Source organism: Pelobates fuscus, chromosome 2 (genome assembly GCF_036172605.1).
Source record: "Pelobates fuscus isolate aPelFus1 chromosome 2, aPelFus1.pri, whole genome shotgun sequence".
NCBI lineage: Eukaryota > Metazoa > Chordata > Amphibia > Anura > Pelobatidae > Pelobates > Pelobates fuscus.
Genome location: NC_086318.1, coordinates 370,594,118 through 370,615,565, shown reverse-complemented (window position 1 = coordinate 370,615,565; position 21,448 = coordinate 370,594,118). Strand labels below are relative to the sequence as shown.

General features: G+C 31.4%; 10 non-coding genes across 10 annotated transcripts; all 10 read left to right on the top strand.

The window, feature by feature from the left end:
- Positions 1-1,721: 1,721 nt before the first annotated feature.
- Positions 1,722-1,864, top strand: LOC134591736 (U12 minor spliceosomal RNA). The gene has a single exon (XR_010088465.1). It is a non-coding gene; the product is annotated as a U12 minor spliceosomal RNA (small nuclear RNA).
- Positions 1,865-3,713: 1,849 nt separating this feature from the next.
- LOC134591734 (U12 minor spliceosomal RNA) lies at positions 3,714-3,856 on the top strand. Its single transcript, XR_010088464.1, has one exon. It is a non-coding gene; the product is annotated as a U12 minor spliceosomal RNA (small nuclear RNA).
- Positions 3,857-5,707: 1,851 nt separating this feature from the next.
- On the top strand, positions 5,708-5,850 carry LOC134591733 (U12 minor spliceosomal RNA). The gene has a single exon (XR_010088463.1). It is a non-coding gene; the product is annotated as a U12 minor spliceosomal RNA (small nuclear RNA).
- Positions 5,851-7,699: 1,849 nt separating this feature from the next.
- LOC134591732 (U12 minor spliceosomal RNA) lies at positions 7,700-7,842 on the top strand. The gene has a single exon (XR_010088462.1). It is a non-coding gene; the product is annotated as a U12 minor spliceosomal RNA (small nuclear RNA).
- A 1,851-nt stretch (positions 7,843-9,693) lies between these two features.
- Positions 9,694-9,836, top strand: LOC134591731 (U12 minor spliceosomal RNA). The gene has a single exon (XR_010088461.1). It is a non-coding gene; the product is annotated as a U12 minor spliceosomal RNA (small nuclear RNA).
- A 1,847-nt stretch (positions 9,837-11,683) lies between these two features.
- Positions 11,684-11,826, top strand: LOC134591827 (U12 minor spliceosomal RNA). Its single transcript, XR_010088544.1, has one exon. It is a non-coding gene; the product is annotated as a U12 minor spliceosomal RNA (small nuclear RNA).
- A 1,854-nt stretch (positions 11,827-13,680) lies between these two features.
- Positions 13,681-13,823, top strand: LOC134591762 (U12 minor spliceosomal RNA). The gene has a single exon (XR_010088489.1). It is a non-coding gene; the product is annotated as a U12 minor spliceosomal RNA (small nuclear RNA).
- Positions 13,824-15,679: 1,856 nt separating this feature from the next.
- Positions 15,680-15,822, top strand: LOC134591729 (U12 minor spliceosomal RNA). The gene has a single exon (XR_010088460.1). It is a non-coding gene; the product is annotated as a U12 minor spliceosomal RNA (small nuclear RNA).
- Positions 15,823-17,667: 1,845 nt separating this feature from the next.
- On the top strand, positions 17,668-17,810 carry LOC134591761 (U12 minor spliceosomal RNA). The gene has a single exon (XR_010088488.1). It is a non-coding gene; the product is annotated as a U12 minor spliceosomal RNA (small nuclear RNA).
- Positions 17,811-19,666: 1,856 nt separating this feature from the next.
- Positions 19,667-19,809, top strand: LOC134591728 (U12 minor spliceosomal RNA). Its single transcript, XR_010088459.1, has one exon. It is a non-coding gene; the product is annotated as a U12 minor spliceosomal RNA (small nuclear RNA).
- Positions 19,810-21,448: the final 1,639 nt, after the last annotated feature.

The following is a 21,448-nucleotide window of genomic DNA, read 5'->3' as shown; positions in this document are numbered from 1 at the left end:
GGCTACTTTCCTGCTCCTTTCTAAAATGATATTGTGTTGCCAATTCCAACCTGTCAGTGCAGCATGATGATTCATGAGAGACTAAGCAAAAAGCAATGCATACGAATGCGTATAGTGAGTGTTCGGGAGTTTACTAATAGTGCCAATACATTTTCATGCTATTGATAGCGTTTGGGCATTTGGCGGTTTGGGAGTTATTTCAGGAGTTTGTGGCGTAAAATCAGGGAAATAGAACATTAGTCAATGCCATGTTGTGATCAATGTACGAAATTTGAAATTAATGGTTTGACTTTGTTAATTTAAGGCTATTCGGTATTGAGGGAACTGATTTTTAAGTTAAATTCATCTGGTTCAATTAAATCGCGCCTAATGAATGAATGAATTTCCATCGAAAATGAATGTAAAAATGGACAGATTTCTCTTCTGACAAAACCAATTTTTTCCGTACAAATGCATTCATACGAAACAAAAATTTCGGAGGTGCCCAAATCTAGTTGACAACTATTTGAACAAAAACATCCATGCAATTAAAGCAATGTACAGAAAATGATATGGAAAGTAAAATTGTAAAATATCTATTCTATTTTTGGAACAAATAAAGGCTTTTTCTTACTATAGAAAAAGCTGTTAAACAATAAGCAATAGAGCTATAATCACAATAGGACCTTGCATGTCAATAATATGCCTGGTTAATAGACAAGCATTAAGGTTAAAGTGACATCATAATTTAATATTCCATTTTCCAAAAAATCAGTTTTATTAAACCTTGATTTACATTGTAGATGATTACTGCAATATCTATCAAAATTTTTTTACAAAAATAGAAATGAAATGACATGACAGCAATTTCTAGAGTAAAATATTCTTAAATGTGAACTTAATCATTTGCATAAATAACAGAGTAGGCGTGGCTTAACATACTGATTTTTTTCAACAGAAAAGTTACCTTTTTCTTTGATTTTATTCCCAGGATCTCTTTTATTCTTTTTTTAAATTGATTTGTACGTATAACTATAACATACAACAATCAAGTCATAATATGACATACATTCCTTCTCTCAAAGAGAAAGAAAAGGAAAAACACAAGAACAAGCCAGAAAAAGATATAAATTATATGTAACAATTTTCCAACATAATGTATTATTTTTCTACAACTTTGTTTGTTCTGGTCAGGAGATCTATATGATATTGAATATTCATTTGCATAGTAAAAGTTTATTTCAATACTATATATGGTTTACATGTATATATCAATGTTGGTGTGTCCATGAATTCACTGAATCTTGGTTAGTGCCTAATGTTTGGAACTTAGACTAGTAATTTATTAGCTTTACATGACTAGTATGTCTATTACAATATTTTCCCTTTTTGATTCCCATTGTAAAATGAGTCCAGTTGTTACATGTAATTACACATTCCAGTCTAGTAAACTGCCCAGGTTTACCTACATCATCTAGTATTTACACTGCAATTAGAGGTTAAGGGTGGCTATATGGAAATTCAAGTTACTTTATATTTGTATATTGCATGTGCTTATTTCCTTACATATTAATTTAATTTCCGTTTGGAAAACAAAAATTAAATAGTTATATATCTCTTTTATTAGGAAATGGTTTGTTGGCCCAAATCCGTGTTAGTTTCATGAAAGTATTTCAGTATGTCACACCAATTTCACTAAGAGGTACCCCAGAAACCATGCAGCGCATGTGGCTTTGTCATGTATGCCTTAAACTAATGAGTAAGGAAAATAACAAGTTGGGGTAATGCCTAACTTCAATATTATGACCAATTTTTGTTTGGGTATAGGTTACCCATTGGAGGATCCACCTACTTTGTGGGACCTCTAGGTGCTGTGATCTGCCCTATCCTTGTGTCGTGTAAAAATTAGATTAGTGGGAACATTTTTGTATCCATATATTTTACATCATACTAGGACATGTGAGAAAAAAATATACTTAGAATAGCAATTTTGTATAGGCCTATTTAATTGGCTACTTTCCTGCTCCTTTCTAAAATGATATTGTGTTGCCAATTCCAACCTGTCAGTGCAGCATGATGATTCATGAGCCCAAGAGACTAAGCAAAAAGCAATGTATACGAATGCGTATAGTGAGTGTTCAGGAGTTTACTAATAGTGCCAATACATTTTCATGCTATTGATAGCGTTTGGGCATTTGGCGGTTTGGGAGTTATTTCAGGAGTTTGTGGCGTAAAATCAGGGAAATAGAACATTGTTCAATGCCATGTTGTGATCAATGTACGAAATTTGAAATTAATGGTTTGACTTTGTTAATTTAAGGCTATTCGGTATTGAGGGAACTGATTTTTATGTTAAATTCATCTGGTTCAATTAAATCGCGCCAAATGAATGAATTTCCATCGAAAATGAATGGAAAAATGGACAGATTTCTCTTCTGACAAAACCAATTTTTTCCGTACAAATGCATTCATACGAAACAAAAATTTCGGAGGTGCCCAAATCTAGTTGACAACTATGTGAACTGAAACATCCAAGCAATTAAAGCAATGTACAGAAAAAGATATGGAAAGTAAAATTGTAAAATATCTCTTCTATTTTTGGAACAAATAAAGGCTTTTTCTTACAATAGAAAAAGCTGTTAAACAATAAGCAATAGAGCTATAATCACAACAGGAGCTTGCATGTCCATAATATGCCTGGTTAATAGACAAGCATTAAGGTTAAAGTGACATCATAATTTAATATTCCATTTTCCAAAAAATCAGTTTTATTAAACCTTGATTTACATGTTAGATGATTACTGCAATATTTATCAAAATTTTTTACAAAAATAGAATTGAAATGACATGACAGCAATTTCTAGAGTAAAATATTCTTAAATGTGAACTTAATCATTTGCATAAATAACAGAGTAGGCGTGGCTTAACATACTGATTTTTTTCAACAGAAAAGTTACCTTTTTCTTTGATTTTATTCCCAGGATCTCTTTTATTCTTTTTTTAAATTGATTTGTACGTATAACTATAACATACAACAATCAAGTCATAAAATGACATACATTCCTTCTCTCAAAGAGAAAGAAAAGGAAAAACACAAGAACAAGCCAGAAAAAGATATAAATTATATGTAACAATTTTCCAACATAATGTATTATTTTTCTACAACTTTGTTTGTTCTGGTCAGGAGATCTATATGATATTGAATATTCATTTGCATAGTAAAAGTTTATTTCAATACTATATATGGTTTACATATATATATATCAATGTTGGTGTGTCCATGAATTCACTGAATCTTGGTTAGTGCCTAATGTTTGGAACTTAGACTAGTAATTTATTAGCTTTACATGACTAATATGTCTATTACAATATTTTCCCTTTTTGATTCCCATTGTAAAATGAGTCCAGTTGTTACATGTAATTACACATTCCAGTCTAGTAAACTGCCCAGGTTTACCTACATCATCTAGTATTTACACTGCAATTAGAGGTTAAGGGTGGCTATATGGAAATTCAAGTTACTTTATATTTGTATATTGCATGTGCTTATTTCCTTACATATTAATTTAATTTCCGTTTGGAAAACAAAAATTAAATAGCTATATATCTCTTTTATTAGGAAATGGTTTGTTGGCCCAAATCCGTGTTAGTTTCATGAAAGTATTTCAGTATGTCACACCAATTTCACTAAGAGGTACCCCAGAAACCATGCAGCGCATGTGGCTTTGTCATGTATGCCTTAAACTAATGAGTAAGGAAAATAACAAGTTGGGGTAATGCCTAACTTCAATATTATGACCAATTTTTGTTTGGGTATAGGTTACCCATTGGAGGATCCACCTACTTTGTGGGACCTCTAGGTGCTGTGATCTGCCCTATCCTTGTGTCGTGTAAAAATTAGATTAGTGGGATCATTTTTGTATCCATATATTTTACATCATACTAGGACATGTGAGAAAAAAATATACTTCGAATAGCAATTTTGTATAGGCCTATTTAATTGGCTACTTTCCTGCTCCTTTTTAAAATGATATTGTGTTGCCAATTCCAACCTGTCAGTGCAGCATGATGATTCATGAGCCCAAGAGACTAAGCAAAAAGCAATGTATACGAATGCGTATAGTGAGTGTTCGGGAGTTTACTAATAGTGCCAATACATTTTCATGCTATTGATAGCGTTTGGGCATTTGGCGGTTTGGGAGTTATTTCAGGAGTTTGTGGCGTAAAATCAGGGAAATAGAACATTAGTCAATGCCATGTTGTGATCAATGTACGAAATTTGAAATTAATGGTTTGACTTTGTTAATTTAAGGCTATTCGGTATTGAGGGAACTGATTTTTAAGTTAAATTCATCTGGTTCAATTAAATCGCGCCTAATGAATGAATGAATTTCCATCGAAAATGAATGTAAAAATGGACAGATTTCTCTTCTGACAAAACCAATTTTTTCCGTACAAATGCATTCATACGAAACAAAAATTTCGGAGGTGCCCAAATCTAGTTGACAACTATTTGAACAAAAACATCCATGCAATTAAAGCAATGTACAGAAAATGATATGGAAAGTAAAATTGTAAAATATCTATTCTATTTTTGGAACAAATAAAGGCTTTTTCTTACTATAGAAAAAGCTGTTAAACAATAAGCAATAGAGCTATAATCACAATAGGACCTTGCATGTCAATAATATGCCTGGTTAATAGACAAGCATTAAGGTTAAAGTGACATCATAATTTAATATTCCATTTTCCAAAAAATCAGTTTTATTAAACCTTGATTTACATTGTAGATGATTACTGTAATATCTATCAAAATTTTTTACAAAAATAGAAATGAAATGACATGACAGCAATTTCTAGAGTAAAATATTCTTAAATGTGAACTTAATCATTTGCATAAATAACAGAGTAGGCGTGGCTTAACATACTGATTTTTTTCAACAGAAAAGTTACCTTTTTCTTTGATTTTATTCCCAGGATCTCTTTTATTCTTTTTTTAAATTGATTTGTACGTATAACTATAACATACAACAATCAAGTCATAATATGACATACATTCCTTCTCTCAAAGAGAAAGAAAAGGAAAAACACAAGAACAAGCCAGAAAAAGATATAAATTATATGTAACAATTTTCCAACATAATGTATTATTTTTCTACAACTTTGTTTGTTCTGGTCAGGAGATCTATATGATATTGAATATTCATTTGCATAGTAAAAGTTTATTTCAATACTATATATGGTTTACATGTATATATCAATGTTGGTGTGTCCATGAATTCACTGAATCTTGGTTAGTGCCTAATGTTTGGAACTTAGACTAGTAATTTATTAGCTTTACATGACTAGTATGTCTATTACAATATTTTCCCTTTTTGATTCCCATTGTAAAATGAGTCCAGTTGTTACATGTAATTACACATTCCAGTCTAGTAAACTGCCCAGGTTTACCTACATCATCTAGTATTTACACTGCAATTAGAGGTTAAGGGTGGCTATATGGAAATTCAAGTTACTTTATATTTGTATATTGCATGTGCTTATTTCCTTACATATTAATTTAATTTCCGTTTGGAAAACAAAAATTAAATAGTTATATATCTCTTTTATTAGGAAATGGTTTGTTGGCCCAAATCCGTGTTAGTTTCATGAAAGTATTTCAGTATGTCACACCAATTTCACTAAGAGGTACCCCAGAAACCATGCAGCGCATGTGGCTTTGTCATGTATGCCTTAAACTAATGAGTAAGGAAAATAACAAGTTGGGGTAATGCCTAACTTCAATATTATGACCAATTTTTGTTTGGGTATAGGTTACCCATTGGAGGATCCACCTACTTTGTGGGACCTCTAGGTGCTGTGATCTGCCCTATCCTTGTGTCGTGTAAAAATTAGATTAGTGGGAACATTTTTGTATCCATATATTTTACATCATACTAGGACATGTGAGAAAAAAATATACTTAGAATAGCAATTTTGTATAGGCCTATTTAATTGGCTACTTTCCTGCTCCTTTCTAAAATGATATTGTGTTGCCAATTCCAACCTGTCAGTGCAGCATGATGATTCATGAGCCCAAGAGACTAAGCAAAAAGCAATGTATACGAATGCGTATAGTGAGTGTTCAGGAGTTTACTAATAGTGCCAATACATTTTCATGCTATTGATAGCGTTTGGGCATTTGGCGGTTTGGGAGTTATTTCAGGAGTTTGTGGCGTAAAATCAGGGAAATAGAACATTGTTCAATGCCATGTTGTGATCAATGTACGAAATTTGAAATTAATGGTTTGACTTTGTTAATTTAAGGCTATTCGGTATTGAGGGAACTGATTTTTATGTTAAATTCATCTGGTTCAATTAAATCGCGCCAAATGAATGAATTTCCATCGAAAATGAATGGAAAAATGGACAGATTTCTCTTCTGACAAAACCAATTTTTTCCGTACAAATGCATTCATACGAAACAAAAATTTCGGAGGTGCCCAAATCTAGTTGACAACTATGTGAACTGAAACATCCAAGCAATTAAAGCAATGTACAGAAAAAGATATGGAAAGTAAAATTGTAAAATATCTCTTCTATTTTTGGAACAAATAAAGGCTTTTTCTTACAATAGAAAAAGCTGTTAAACAATAAGCAATAGAGCTATAATCACAACAGGAGCTTGCATGTCCATAATATGCCTGGTTAATAGACAAGCATTAAGGTTAAAGTGACATCATAATTTAATATTCCATTTTCCAAAAAATCAGTTTTATTAAACCTTGATTTACATGTTAGATGATTACTGCAATATTTATCAAAATTTTTTACAAAAATAGAATTGAAATGACATGACAGCAATTTCTAGAGTAAAATATTCTTAAATGTGAACTTAATCATTTGCATAAATAACAGAGTAGGCGTGGCTTAACATACTGATTTTTTTCAACAGAAAAGTTACCTTTTTCTTTGATTTTATTCCCAGGATCTCTTTTATTCTTTTTTTAAATTGATTTGTACGTATAACTATAACATACAACAATCAAGTCATAAAATGACATACATTCCTTCTCTCAAAGAGAAAGAAAAGGAAAAACACAAGAACAAGCCAGAAAAAGATATAAATTATATGTAACAATTTTCCAACATAATGTATTATTTTTCTACAACTTTGTTTGTTCTGGTCAGGAGATCTATATGATATTGAATATTCATTTGCATAGTAAAAGTTTATTTCAATACTATATATGGTTTACATATATATATATCAATGTTGGTGTGTCCATGAATTCACTGAATCTTGGTTAGTGCCTAATGTTTGGAACTTAGACTAGTAATTTATTAGCTTTACATGACTAATATGTCTATTACAATATTTTCCCTTTTTGATTCCCATTGTAAAATGAGTCCAGTTGTTACATGTAATTACACATTCCAGTCTAGTAAACTGCCCAGGTTTACCTACATCATCTAGTATTTACACTGCAATTAGAGGTTAAGGGTGGCTATATGGAAATTCAAGTTACTTTATATTTGTATATTGCATGTGCTTATTTCCTTACATATTAATTTAATTTCCGTTTGGAAAACAAAAATTAAATAGCTATATATCTCTTTTATTAGGAAATGGTTTGTTGGCCCAAATCCGTGTTAGTTTCATGAAAGTATTTCAGTATGTCACACCAATTTCACTAAGAGGTACCCCAGAAACCATGCAGCGCATGTGGCTTTGTCATGTATGCCTTAAACTAATGAGTAAGGAAAATAACAAGTTGGGGTAATGCCTAACTTCAATATTATGACCAATTTTTGTTTGGGTATAGGTTACCCATTGGAGGATCCACCTACTTTGTGGGACCTCTAGGTGCTGTGATCTGCCCTATCCTTGTGTCGTGTAAAAATTAGATTAGTGGGATCATTTTTGTATCCATATATTTTACATCATACTAGGACATGTGAGAAAAAAATATACTTCGAATAGCAATTTTGTATAGGCCTATTTAATTGGCTACTTTCCTGCTCCTTTTTAAAATGATATTGTGTTGCCAATTCCAACCTGTCAGTGCAGCATGATGATTCATGAGCCCAAGAGACTAAGCAAAAAGCAATGTATACGAATGCGTATAGTGAGTGTTCGGGAGTTTACTAATAGTGCCAATACATTTTCATGCTATTGATAGCGTTTGGGCATTTGGCGGTTTGGGAGTTATTTCAGGAGTTTGTGGCGTAAAATCAGGGAAATAGAACATTAGTCAATGCCATGTTGTGATCAATGTACGAAATTTGAAATTAATGGTTTGACTTTGTTAATTTAAGGCTATTCGGTATTGAGGGAACTGATTTTTAAGTTAAATTCATCTGGTTCAATTAAATCGCGCCTAATGAATGAATGAATTTCCATCGAAAATGAATGTAAAAATGGACAGATTTCTCTTCTGACAAAACCAATTTTTTCCGTACAAATGCATTCATACGAAACAAAAATTTCGGAGGTGCCCAAATCTAGTTGACAACTATTTGAACAAAAACATCCATGCAATTAAAGCAATGTACAGAAAATGATATGGAAAGTAAAATTGTAAAATATCTATTCTATTTTTGGAACAAATAAAGGCTTTTTCTTACTATAGAAAAAGCTGTTAAACAATAAGCAATAGAGCTATAATCACAATAGGACCTTGCATGTCAATAATATGCCTGGTTAATAGACAAGCATTAAGGTTAAAGTGACATCATAATTTAATATTCCATTTTCCAAAAAATCAGTTTTATTAAACCTTGATTTACATTGTAGATGATTACTGTAATATCTATCAAAATTTTTTACAAAAATAGAAATGAAATGACATGACAGCAATTTCTAGAGTAAAATATTCTTAAATGTGAACTTAATCATTTGCATAAATAACAGAGTAGGCGTGGCTTAACATACTGATTTTTTTCAACAGAAAAGTTACCTTTTTCTTTGATTTTATTCCCAGGATCTCTTTTATTCTTTTTTTAAATTGATTTGTACGTATAACTATAACATACAACAATCAAGTCATAATATGACATACATTCCTTCTCTCAAAGAGAAAGAAAAGGAAAAACACAAGAACAAGCCAGAAAAAGATATAAATTATATGTAACAATTTTCCAACATAATGTATTATTTTTCTACAACTTTGTTTGTTCTGGTCAGGAGATCTATATGATATTGAATATTCATTTGCATAGTAAAAGTTTATTTCAATACTATATATGGTTTACATGTATATATCAATGTTGGTGTGTCCATGAATTCACTGAATCTTGGTTAGTGCCTAATGTTTGGAACTTAGACTAGTAATTTATTAGCTTTACATGACTAGTATGTCTATTACAATATTTTCCCTTTTTGATTCCCATTGTAAAATGAGTCCAGTTGTTACATGTAATTACACATTCCAGTCTAGTAAACTGCCCAGGTTTACCTACATCATCTAGTATTTACACTGCAATTAGAGGTTAAGGGTGGCTATATGGAAATTCAAGTTACTTTATATTTGTATATTGCATGTGCTTATTTCCTTACATATTAATTTAATTTCCGTTTGGAAAACAAAAATTAAATAGTTATATATCTCTTTTATTAGGAAATGGTTTGTTGGCCCAAATCCGTGTTAGTTTCATGAAAGTATTTCAGTATGTCACACCAATTTCACTAAGAGGTACCCCAGAAACCATGCAGCGCATGTGGCTTTGTCATGTATGCCTTAAACTAATGAGTAAGGAAAATAACAAGTTGGGGTAATGCCTAACTTCAATATTATGACCAATTTTTGTTTGGGTATAGGTTACCCATTGGAGGATCCACCTACTTTGTGGGACCTCTAGGTGCTGTGATCTGCCCTATCCTTGTGTCGTGTAAAAATTAGATTAGTGGGAACATTTTTGTATCCATATATTTTACATCATACTAGGACATGTGAGAAAAAAATATACTTAGAATAGCAATTTTGTATAGGCCTATTTAATTGGCTACTTTCCTGCTCCTTTCTAAAATGATATTGTGTTGCCAATTCCAACCTGTCAGTGCAGCATGATGATTCATGAGCCCAAGAGACTAAGCAAAAAGCAATGTATACGAATGCGTATAGTGAGTGTTCGGGAGTTTACTAATAGTGCCAATACATTTTCATGCTATTGATAGCGTTTGGGCATTTGGCGGTTTGGGAGTTATTTCAGGAGTTTGTGGCGTAAAATCAGGGAAATAGAACATTGTTCAATGCCATGTTGTGATCAATGTACGAAATTTGAAATTAATGGTTTGACTTTGTTAATTTAAGGCTATTCGGTATTGAGGGAACTGATTTTTATGTTAAATTCATCTGGTTCAATTAAATCGCGCCAAATGAATGAATTTCCATCGAAAATGAATGGAAAAATGGACAGATTTCTCTTCTGACAAAACCAATTTTTTCCGTACAAATGCATTCATACGAAACAAAAATTTCGGAGGTGCCCAAATCTAGTTGACAACTATGTGAACTGAAACATCCAAGCAATTAAAGCAATGTACAGAAAAAGATATGGAAAGTAAAATTGTAAAATATCTCTTCTATTTTTGGAACAAATAAAGGCTTTTTCTTACAATAGAAAAAGCTGTTAAACAATAAGCAATAGAGCTATAATCACAACAGGAGCTTGCATGTCCATAATATGCCTGGTTAATAGACAAGCATTAAGGTTAAAGTGACATCATAATTTAATATTCCATTTTCCAAAAAATCAGTTTTATTAAACCTTGATTTACATGTTAGATGATTACTGCAATATTTATCAAAATTTTTTACAAAAATAGAATTGAAATGACATGACAGCAATTTTTAGAGTAAAATATTCTTAAATGTGAACTTAATCATTTGCATAAATAACAGAGTAGGCGTGGCTTAACATACTGATTTTTTTCAACAGAAAAGTTACCTTTTTCTTTGATTTTATTCCCAGGATCTCTTTTATTCTTTTTTTAAATTGATTTGTACGTATAACTTTAACATACAACAATCAAGTCATAAAATGACATACATTCCTTCTCTCAAAGAGAAAGAAAAGGAAAAACACAAGAACAAGCCAGAAAAAGATATAAATTATATGTAACAATTTTCCAACATAATGTATTATTTTTCTACAACTTTGTTTGTTCTGGTCAGGAGATCTATATGATAGTGAATATTCATTTGCATAGTAAAAGTTTATTTCAATACTATATATGGTTTACATATATATATCAATGTTGGTATGTCCATGAATTCACTGAATCTTGGTTAGTGCCTAATGTTTGGAACTTAGACTAGTAATTTATTAGCTTTACATGACTAATATGTCTATTACAATATTTTCCCTTTTTGATTCCCATTGTAAAATGAGTCCAGTTGTTACATGTAATTACACATTCCAGTCTAGTAAACTGCCCAGGTCTACCTACATCATCTAGTATTTACACTGCAATTAGAGGTTAAGGGTGGCTATATGGAAATTCAAGTTACTTTATATTTGTATATTGCATGTGCCTATTTCCTTACATATTAATTTAATTTCCGTTTGGAAAACAAAAATTAAATAGCTATATATCTCTTTTATTAGGAAATGGTTTGTTGGCCCAAATCCGTGTTAGTTTCATGAAAGTATTTCAGTATGTCACACCAATTTCACTAAGAGGTACCCCCGAAACCATGCAGCGCATGTGGCTTTGTCATGTATGCCTTAAACTAATGAGTAAGGAAAATAACAAGTTGGGGTAATGCCTAACTTCAATATTATGACCAATTTTTGTTTGGGTATAGGTTACTCCTTGGAGGATCCACCTACTTTGTGAGACCTTTAGGTGCTGTGATCTGCTCTATCCTTGTGTCGTGTAAAAATTAGATTAGTGGGAACCTTTTTGTATCCATATATTTTACATCATACTAGGACATGTGAGAAATAAAAATATACTTAGAATAGCAATTTTGTATAGGCCTATTTAATTGGCTACTTTCCTACTCCTTTCTAAAATGATATTGTGTTGCCAATTCCAACCTGTCAGTGCAGCATGATGGTTCATGAGCCCAAGAGACTAAGCAAAAAGTAATGCATACGAATGCGTATAGTGAGTGTTCGGGAGTTTACTAATAGTGCCAATACATTTTGATGCTATTGATAGCGTTTGGGCATTTGGCGGTTTGGGAGTTATTTCAGGAGTTTGTGGCGTAAAATCAGGGAAATAGAACATTGTTCAATGCCATGTTGTGATCAATGTACGAAATTTGAAATTAATGGTTTGACTTTGTTAATTTAAGGCTATTCGGTATTGAGGGAACTGATTTTTATGTTAAATTCATCTGGTTCAATTAAATCGCGCATAATGAATGAATGAATTTCCATCGAAAATGAATGTAAAAATGGACAGATTTCTCTTCTGACAAAACCAATTTTTTTCCGTACAAATGCATTCATACGAAACAAAAATTTCGGAGGTGCCCAAATCTAGTTGACAACTATTTGAACCGAAACATCCATGCAATTAAAGCAATGTACAGAAAATGATATGGAAAGTAAAATTGTAAAATATCTATTCTATTTTTGGAACAAATAAAGGCTTTTTCTTACTATAGAAAAAGCTGTTAAACAATAAGCAATAGAGCTATAATCACAACAGAACCTTGCATGTCAATAATATGCCTGGTTAATAGACAAGCATTAAGGTTAAAGTGACATCATAATTTAATATTCCATTTTCCAAAAAATCAGTTTTATTAAACCTTGATTTACATTGTAGATGATTACTGCAATATCTATCAAATTTGTTTACAAAAATAGAATTGAAATGACATGACAGCAATTTCTAGAGTAAAATATTCTTAAATGTGAACTTAATCATTTGCATAAATAACAGAGTAGGCGTGGCTTAACATACTGATTTTTTTCAACAGAAAAGTTACCTTTTTCTTTGATTTTATTCCCAGGATCTCTTTTATTCTTTTTTTAAATTGATTTGTACGTATAACTTTAACATACAACAATCAAGTCATAAAATGACATACATTCCTTCTCTCAAAGAGAAAGAAAAGGAAAAACACAAGAACAAGCCAGAAAAAGATATAAATTATATGTAACAATTTTCCAACATAATGTATTATTTTTCTACAACTTTGTTTGTTCTGGTCAGGAGATCTATATGATAGTGAATATTCATTTGCATAGTAAAAGTTTATTTCAATACTATATATGGTTTACATATATATATCAATGTTGGTATGTCCATGAATTCACTGAATCTTGGTTAGTGCCTAATGTTTGGAACTTAGACTAGTAATTTATTAGCTTTACATGACTAATATGTCTATTACAATATTTTCCCTTTTTGATTCCCATTGTAAAATGAGTCCAGTTGTTACATGTAATTACACATTCCAGTCTAGTAAACTGCCCAGGTCTACCTACATCATCTAGTATTTACACTGCAATTAGAGGTTAAGGGTGGCTATATGGAAATTCAAGTTACTTTATATTTGTATATTGCATGTGCCTATTTCCTTACATATTAATTTAATTTCCGTTTGGAAAACAAAAATTAAATAGCTATATATCTCTTTTATTAGGAAATGGTTTGTTGGCCCAAATCCGTGTTAGTTTCATGAAAGTATTTCAGTATGTCACACCAATTTCACTAAGAGGTACCCCCGAAACCATGCAGCGCATGTGGCTTTGTCATGTATGCCTTAAACTAATGAGTAAGGAAAATAACAAGTTGGGGTAATGCCTAACTTCAATATTATGACCAATTTTTGTTTGGGTATAGGTTACTCCTTGGAGGATCCACCTACTTTGTGGGACCTTTAGGTGCTGTGATCTGCTCTATCCTTGTGTCGTGTAAAAATTAGATTAGTGGGAACCTTTTTGTATCCATATATTTTACATCATACTAGGACATGTGAGAAATAAAAATATACTTAGAATAGCAATTTTGTATAGGCCTATTTAATTGGCTACTTTCCTACTCCTTTCTAAAATGATATTGTGTTGCCAATTCCAACCTGTCAGTGCAGCATGATGGTTCATGAGCCCAAGAGACTAAGCAAAAAGTAATGCATACGAATGCGTATAGTGAGTGTTCGGGAGTTTACTAATAGTGCCAATACATTTTGATGCTATTGATAGCGTTTGGGCATTTGGCGGTTTGGGAGTTATTTCAGGAGTTTGTGGCGTAAAATCAGGGAAATAGAACATTGTTCAATGCCATGTTGTGATCAATGTACGAAATTTGAAATTAATGGTTTGACTTTGTTAATTTAAGGCTATTCGGTATTGAGGGAACTGATTTTTATGTTATATTCATCTGGTTCAATTAAATCGCGCCTAATGAATGAATGAATTTCCATCGAAAATGAATGGAAAAATGGACAGATTTCTCTTCTGACAAAACCAATTTTTTTCCGTACAAATGCATTCATACGAAACAAAAATTTTGGAGGTGCCCAAATCTAGTTGACAACTATTTGAACCAAAACATCCATGCAATTAAAGCAATGTACAGAAAATGATATGGAAAGTAAAATTGTAAAATATCTCTTCTATTTTTGGAACAAATAAAGGCTTTTTCTTACAATAGAAAAAGCTGTTAAACAATAAGCAATAGAGCTATAATCACAACAGGAGCTTGCATGTCCATAATATGCCTGGTTAATAGACAAGCATTAAGGTTAAAGTGACATCATAATTTAATATTCCATTTTCCAAAAAATCAGTTTTATTAAACCTTGATTTACATGTTAGATGATTACTGCAATATTTATCAAAATTTTTTACAAAAATAGAATTGAAATGACATGACAGCAATTTCTAGAGTAAAATATTCTTAAATGTGAACTTAATCATTTGCATAAATAACAGAGTAGGCGTGGCTTAACATACTGATTTTTTTCAACAGAAAAGTTACCTTTTTCTTTGATTTTATTCCCAGGATCTCTTTTATTCTTTTTTTAAATTGATTTGTACGTATAACTATAACATACAACAATCAAGTCATAAAATGACATACATTCCTTCTCTCAAAGAGAAAGAAAAGGAAAAACACAAGAACAAGCCAGAAAAAGATATAAATTATATGTAACAATTTTCCAACATAATGTATTATTTTTCTACAACTTTGTTTGTTCTGGTCAGGAGATCTATATGATAGTGAATATTCATTTGCATAGTAAAAGTTTATTTCAATACTATATATGGTTTACATATATATATATCAATGTTGGTGTGTCCATGAATTCACTGAATCTTGGTTAGTGCCTAATGTTTGGAACTTAGACTAGTAATTTATTAGCTTTACATGACTAATATGTCTATTACAATATTTTCCCTTTTTGATTCCCATTGTAAAATGAGTCCAGTTGTTACATGTAATTACACATTCCAGTCTAGTAAACTGCCCAGGTTTACCTACATCATCTAGTATTTACACTGCAATTAGAGGTTAAGGGTGGCTATATGGAAATTCAAGTTACTTTATATTTGTATATTGCATGTGCTTATTTCCTTACATATTAATTTAATTTCCGTTTGGAAAACAAAAATTAAATAGCTATATATCTCTTTTATTAGGAAATGGTTTGTTGGCCCAAATCCGTGTTAGTTTCATGAAAGTATTTCAGTATGTCACACCAATTTCACTAAGAGGTACCCCAGAAACCATGCAGCGCATGTGGCTTTGTCATGTATGCCTTAAACTAATGAGTAAGGAAAATAACAAGTTGGGGTAATGCCTAACTTCAATATTATGACCAATTTTTGTTTGGGTATAGGTTACCCATTGGAGGATCCACCTACTTTGTGGGACCTCTAGGTGCTGTGATCTGCCCTATCCTTGTGTCGTGTAAAAATTAGATTAGTGGGAACATTTTTGTATCCATATATTTTACATCATACTAGGACATGTGAGAAAAAAAATATACTTAGAATAGCAATTTTGTATAGGCCTATTTAATTGGCTACTTTCCTGCTCCTTTCTAAAATGATATTGTGTTGCCAATTCCAACCTGTCAGTGCAGCATGATGATTCATGAGCCCAAGAGACTAAGCAAAAAGCAATGCATACGAATGCGTATAGTGAGTGTTTGGGAGTTTACTAATAGTGCCAATACATTTTCATGCTATTGATAGCGTTTGGGCATTTGGGAGTTATTTCAGGAGTTTGTGGCGTAAAATCAGGGAAATAGAACATTGTTCAATGCCATGTTGTGATCAATGTACGAAATTTGAAATTAATGGTTTGACTTTGTTAATTTAAGGCTATTCGGTATTGAGGGAACTGATTTTTATGTTAAATTCATCTGGTTCAATTAAATCGCGCCTAATGAATGAATGAATTTCCATCGAAAATGAATGGAAAAATGGACAGATTTCTCTTCTGACAAAACCAATTTTTTTCTGTACAAATGCATTCATACGAAACAAAAATTTCGGAGGTGCCCAAATCTAGTTGACAACTATTTGAACCGAAACATCCATGCAATTAAAGCAATTCACAGAAAATGATATGGAAATTAAAATTGTAAAATATCTATTCTATTTTTGGAACAAATAAAGGCTTTTTCTTACTATAGAAAAAGCTGTTAAACAATAAGCAATAGAGCTATAATCACAACAGAACCTTGCATGTCAATAATATGCCTAGTTAATAGACAAACATTAAGGTTAAAGTGACATCATAATTTAATATTCCATTTTCCAAAAAATCAGTTTTATTAAACCTTGATTTACATTGTAGATGATTACTGCAATATCTATCAAATTTGTTTACAAAAATAGAATTGAAATGACATGACAGCAATTTCTAGAGTAAAATATTCTTAAATGTGAACTTAATCATTTGCATAAATAACAGAGTAGGCGTGGCTTAACATACTGATTTTTTTCAACAGAAAAGTTACCTTTTTCTTTGATTTTATTCCCAGGATCTCTTTTATTCTTTTTTTAAATTGATTTGTACGTATAACTTTAACATACAACAATCAAGTCATAAAATGACATACATTCCTTCTCTCAAAGAGAAAGAAAAGGAAAAACACAAGAACAAGCCAGAAAAAGATATAAATTATATGTAACAATTTTCCAACATAATGTATTATTTTTCTACAACTTTGTTTGTTCTGGTCAGGAGATCTATATGATAGTGAATATTCATTTGCATAGTAAAAGTTTATTTCAATACTATATATGGTTTACATATATATATCAATGTTGGTATGTCCATGAATTCACTGAATCTTGGTTAGTGCCTAATGTTTGGAACTTAGACTAGTAATTTATTAGCTTTACATGACTAATATGTCTATTACAATATTTTCCCTTTTTGATTCCCATTGTAAAATGAGTCCAGTTGTTACATGTAATTACACATTCCAGTCTAGTAAACTGCCCAGGTCTACCTACATCATCTAGTATTTACACTGCAATTAGAGGTTAAGGGTGGCTATATGGAAATTCAAGTTACTTTATATTTGTATATTGCATGTGCCTATTTCCTTACATATTAATTTAATTTCCGTTTGGAAAACAAAAATTAAATAGCTATATATCTCTTTTATTAGGAAATGGTTTGTTGGCCCAAATCCGTGTTAGTTTCATGAAAGTATTTCAGTATGTCACATCAATTTCACTAAGAGGTACCCCAGAAACCATGCAGCGCATGTGGCTTTGTCATGTATGCCTTAAACTAATGAGTAAGGAAAATAACAAGTTGGGGTAATGCCTAACTTCAATATTATGACCAATTTTTGTTTGGGTATAGGTTACTCCTTGGAGGATCCACCTACTTTGTGGGACCTTTAGGTGCTGTGATCTGCTCTATTCTTGTGTCGTGTAAAAATTAGATTAGTGGGAACCTTTTTGTATCCATATATTTTACATCATACTAGGACATGTGAGAAATAAAAATATACTTAGAATAGCAATTTTGTATAGGCCTATTTAATTGGCTACTTTCCTACTCCTTTCTAAAATGATATTGTGTTGCCAATTCCAACCTGTCAGTGCAGCATGATGGTTCATGAGCCCAAGAGACTAAGCAAAAAGTAATGCATACGAATGCGTATAGTGAGTGTTCGGGAGTTTACTAATAGTGCCAATACATTTTGATGCTATTGATAGCGTTTGGGCATTTGGCGGTTTGGGAGTTATTTCAGGAGTTTGTGGCGTAAAATCAGGGAAATAGAACATTGTTCAATGCCATGTTGTGATCAATGTACGAAATTTGAAATTAATGGTTTGACTTTGTTAATTTAAGGCTATTCGGTATTGAGGGAACTGATTTTTATGTTATATTCATCTGGTTCAATTAAATCGCGCCTAATGAATGAATGAATTTCCATCGAAAATGAATGGAAAAATGGACAGATTTCTCTTCTGACAAAACCAATTTTTTTCCGTACAAATGCATTCATACGAAACAAAAATTTCGGAGGTGCCCAAATCTAGTTGACAACTATTTGAACCAAAACATCCATGCAATTAAAGCAATGTACAGAAAATGATATGGAAAGTAAAATTGTAAAATATCTCTTCTATTTTTGGAACAAATAAAGGCTTTTTCTTACAATAGAAAAAGCTGTTAAACAATAAGCAATAGAGCTATAATCACAACAGGAGCTTGCATGTCCATAATATGCCTGGTTAATAGACAAGCATTAAGGTTAAAGTGACATCATAATTTAATATTCCATTTTCCAAAAAATCAGTTTTATTAAACCTTGATTTACATGTTAGATGATTACTGCAATATTTATCAAAATTTTTTACAAAAATAGAATTGAAATGACATGACAGCAATTTCTAGAGTAAAATATTCTTAAATGTGAACTTAATCATTTGCATAAATAACAGAGTAGGCGTGGCTTAACATACTGATTTTTTTCAACAGAAAAGTTACCTTTTTCTTTGATTTTATTCCCAGGATCTCTTTTATTCTTTTTTTAAATTGATTTGTACGTATAACTATAACATACAACAATCAAGTCATAAAATGACATACATTCCTTCTCTCAAAGAGAAAGAAAAGGAAAAACACAAGAACAAGCCAGAAAAAGATATAAATTATATGTAACAATTTTCCAACATAATGTATTATTTTTCTACAACTTTGTTTGTTCTGGTCAGGAGATCTATATGATAGTGAATATTCATTTGCATAGTAAAAGTTTATTTCAATACTATATATGGTTTACATATATATATATCAATGTTGGTGTGTCCATGAATTCACTGAATCTTGGTTAGTGCCTAATGTTTGGAACTTAGACTAGTAATTTATTAGCTTTACATGACTAATATGTCTATTACAATATTTTCCCTTTTTGATTCCCATTGTAAAATGAGTCCAGTTGTTACATGTAATTACACATTCCAGTCTAGTAAACTGCCCAGGTTTACCTACATCATCTAGTATTTACACTGCAATTAGAGGTTAAGGGTGGCTATATGGAAATTCAAGTTACTTTATATTTGTATATTGCATGTGCTTATTTCCTTACATATTAATTTAATTTCCGTTTGGAAAACAAAAATTAAATAGCTATATATCTCTTTTATTAGGAAATGGTTTGTTGGCCCAAATCCGTGTTAGTTTCATGAAAGTATTTCAGTATGTCACACCAATTTCACTAAGAGGTACCCCAGAAACCATGCAGCGCATGTGGCTTTGTCATGTATGCCTTAAACTAATGAGTAAGGAAAATAACAAGTTGGGGTAATGCCTAACTTCAATATTATGACCAATTTTTGTTTGGGTATAGGTTACCCATTGGAGGATCCACCTACTTTGTGGGACCTCTAGGTGCTGTGATCTGCCCTATCCTTGTGTCGTGTAAAAATTAGATTAGTGGGAACATTTTTGTATCCATATATTTTACATCATACTAGGACATGTGAGAAAAAAAATATACTTAGAATAGCAATTTTGTATAGGCCTATTTAATTGGCTACTTTCCTGCTCCTTTCTAAAATGATATTGTGTTGCCAATTCCAACCTGTCAGTGCAGCATGATGATTCATGAGCCCAAGAGACTAAGCAAAAAGCAATGCATACGAATGCGTATAGTGAGTGTTTGGGAGTTTACTAATAGTGCCAATACATTTTCATGCTATTGATAGCGTTTGGGCATTTGGGAGTTATTTCAGGAGTTTGTGGCGTAAAATCAGGGAAATAGAACATTGTTCAATGCCATGTTGTGATCAATGTACGAAATTTGAAATTAATGGTTTGACTTTGTTAATTTAAGGCTATTCGGTATTGAGGGAACTGATTTTTATGTTAAATTCATCTGGTTCAATTAAATCGCGCCTAATGAATGAATGAATTTCCATCGAAAATGAATGGAAAAATGGACAGATTTCTCTTCTGACAAAACCAATTTTTTTCTGTACAAATGCATTCATACGAAACAAAAATTTCGGAGGTGCCCAAATCTAGTTGACAACTATTTGAACCGAAACATCCATGCAATTAAAGCAATTCACAGAAAATGATATGGAAATTAAAATTGTAAAATATCTATTCTATTTTTGGAACAAATAAAGGCTTTTTCTTACTATAGAAAAAGCTGTTAAACAATAAGCAATAGAGCTATAATCACAACAGAACCTTGCATGTCAATAATATGCCTGGTTAATAGACAAACATTAAGGTTAAAGTGACATCATAATTTAATATTCCATTTTCCAAAAAATCAGTTTTATTAAACCTTGATTTACATTGTAGATGATTACTGCAATATCTATCAAATTTGTTTACAAAAATAGAATTGAAATGACATGACAGCAATTTCTAGAGTAAAATATTCTTAAATGTGAACTTAATCATTTGCATAAATAACAGAGTAGGCGTGGCTTAACATACTGATTTTTTTCAACAGAAAAGTTACCTTTTTCTTTGATTTTATTCCCAGGATCTCTTTTATTCTTTTTGTAAATTGATTTGTACGTATAACTATAACATACAACAATCAAGTCATAAAATGACATACATTCCTTCTCTCAAAGAGAAAGAAAAGGAAAAACACAAGAACAAGCCAGAAAAAGATATAAATTATATGTAACAATTTTCCAACATAATGTATTATTTTTCTACAACTTTGTTTGTTCTGGTCAGGAGATCTATATGATAGTGAATATTCATTTGCATAGTAAAAGTTAATTTCAATACTACATATGGTTTACATATATATATATCAATGTTGGTGTGTCCATGAATTCACTGAATCTTGGTTAGTGCCTAATGTTTGGAACTTAGACTAGTAATTTATTAGCTTTACATGACTAATATGTCTCTTACAATATTTTCCCTTTTTGATTCCCATTGTAAAATGAGTCCAGTTGTTACATGTAATTACACATTCCAGACTAGTAAACTGCCCAGGTTTACCTACATCATCTAGTATTTACACTGCAATTAGAGGTTAAGGGTGGCTATATGGAAATTCAAGTTACTTTA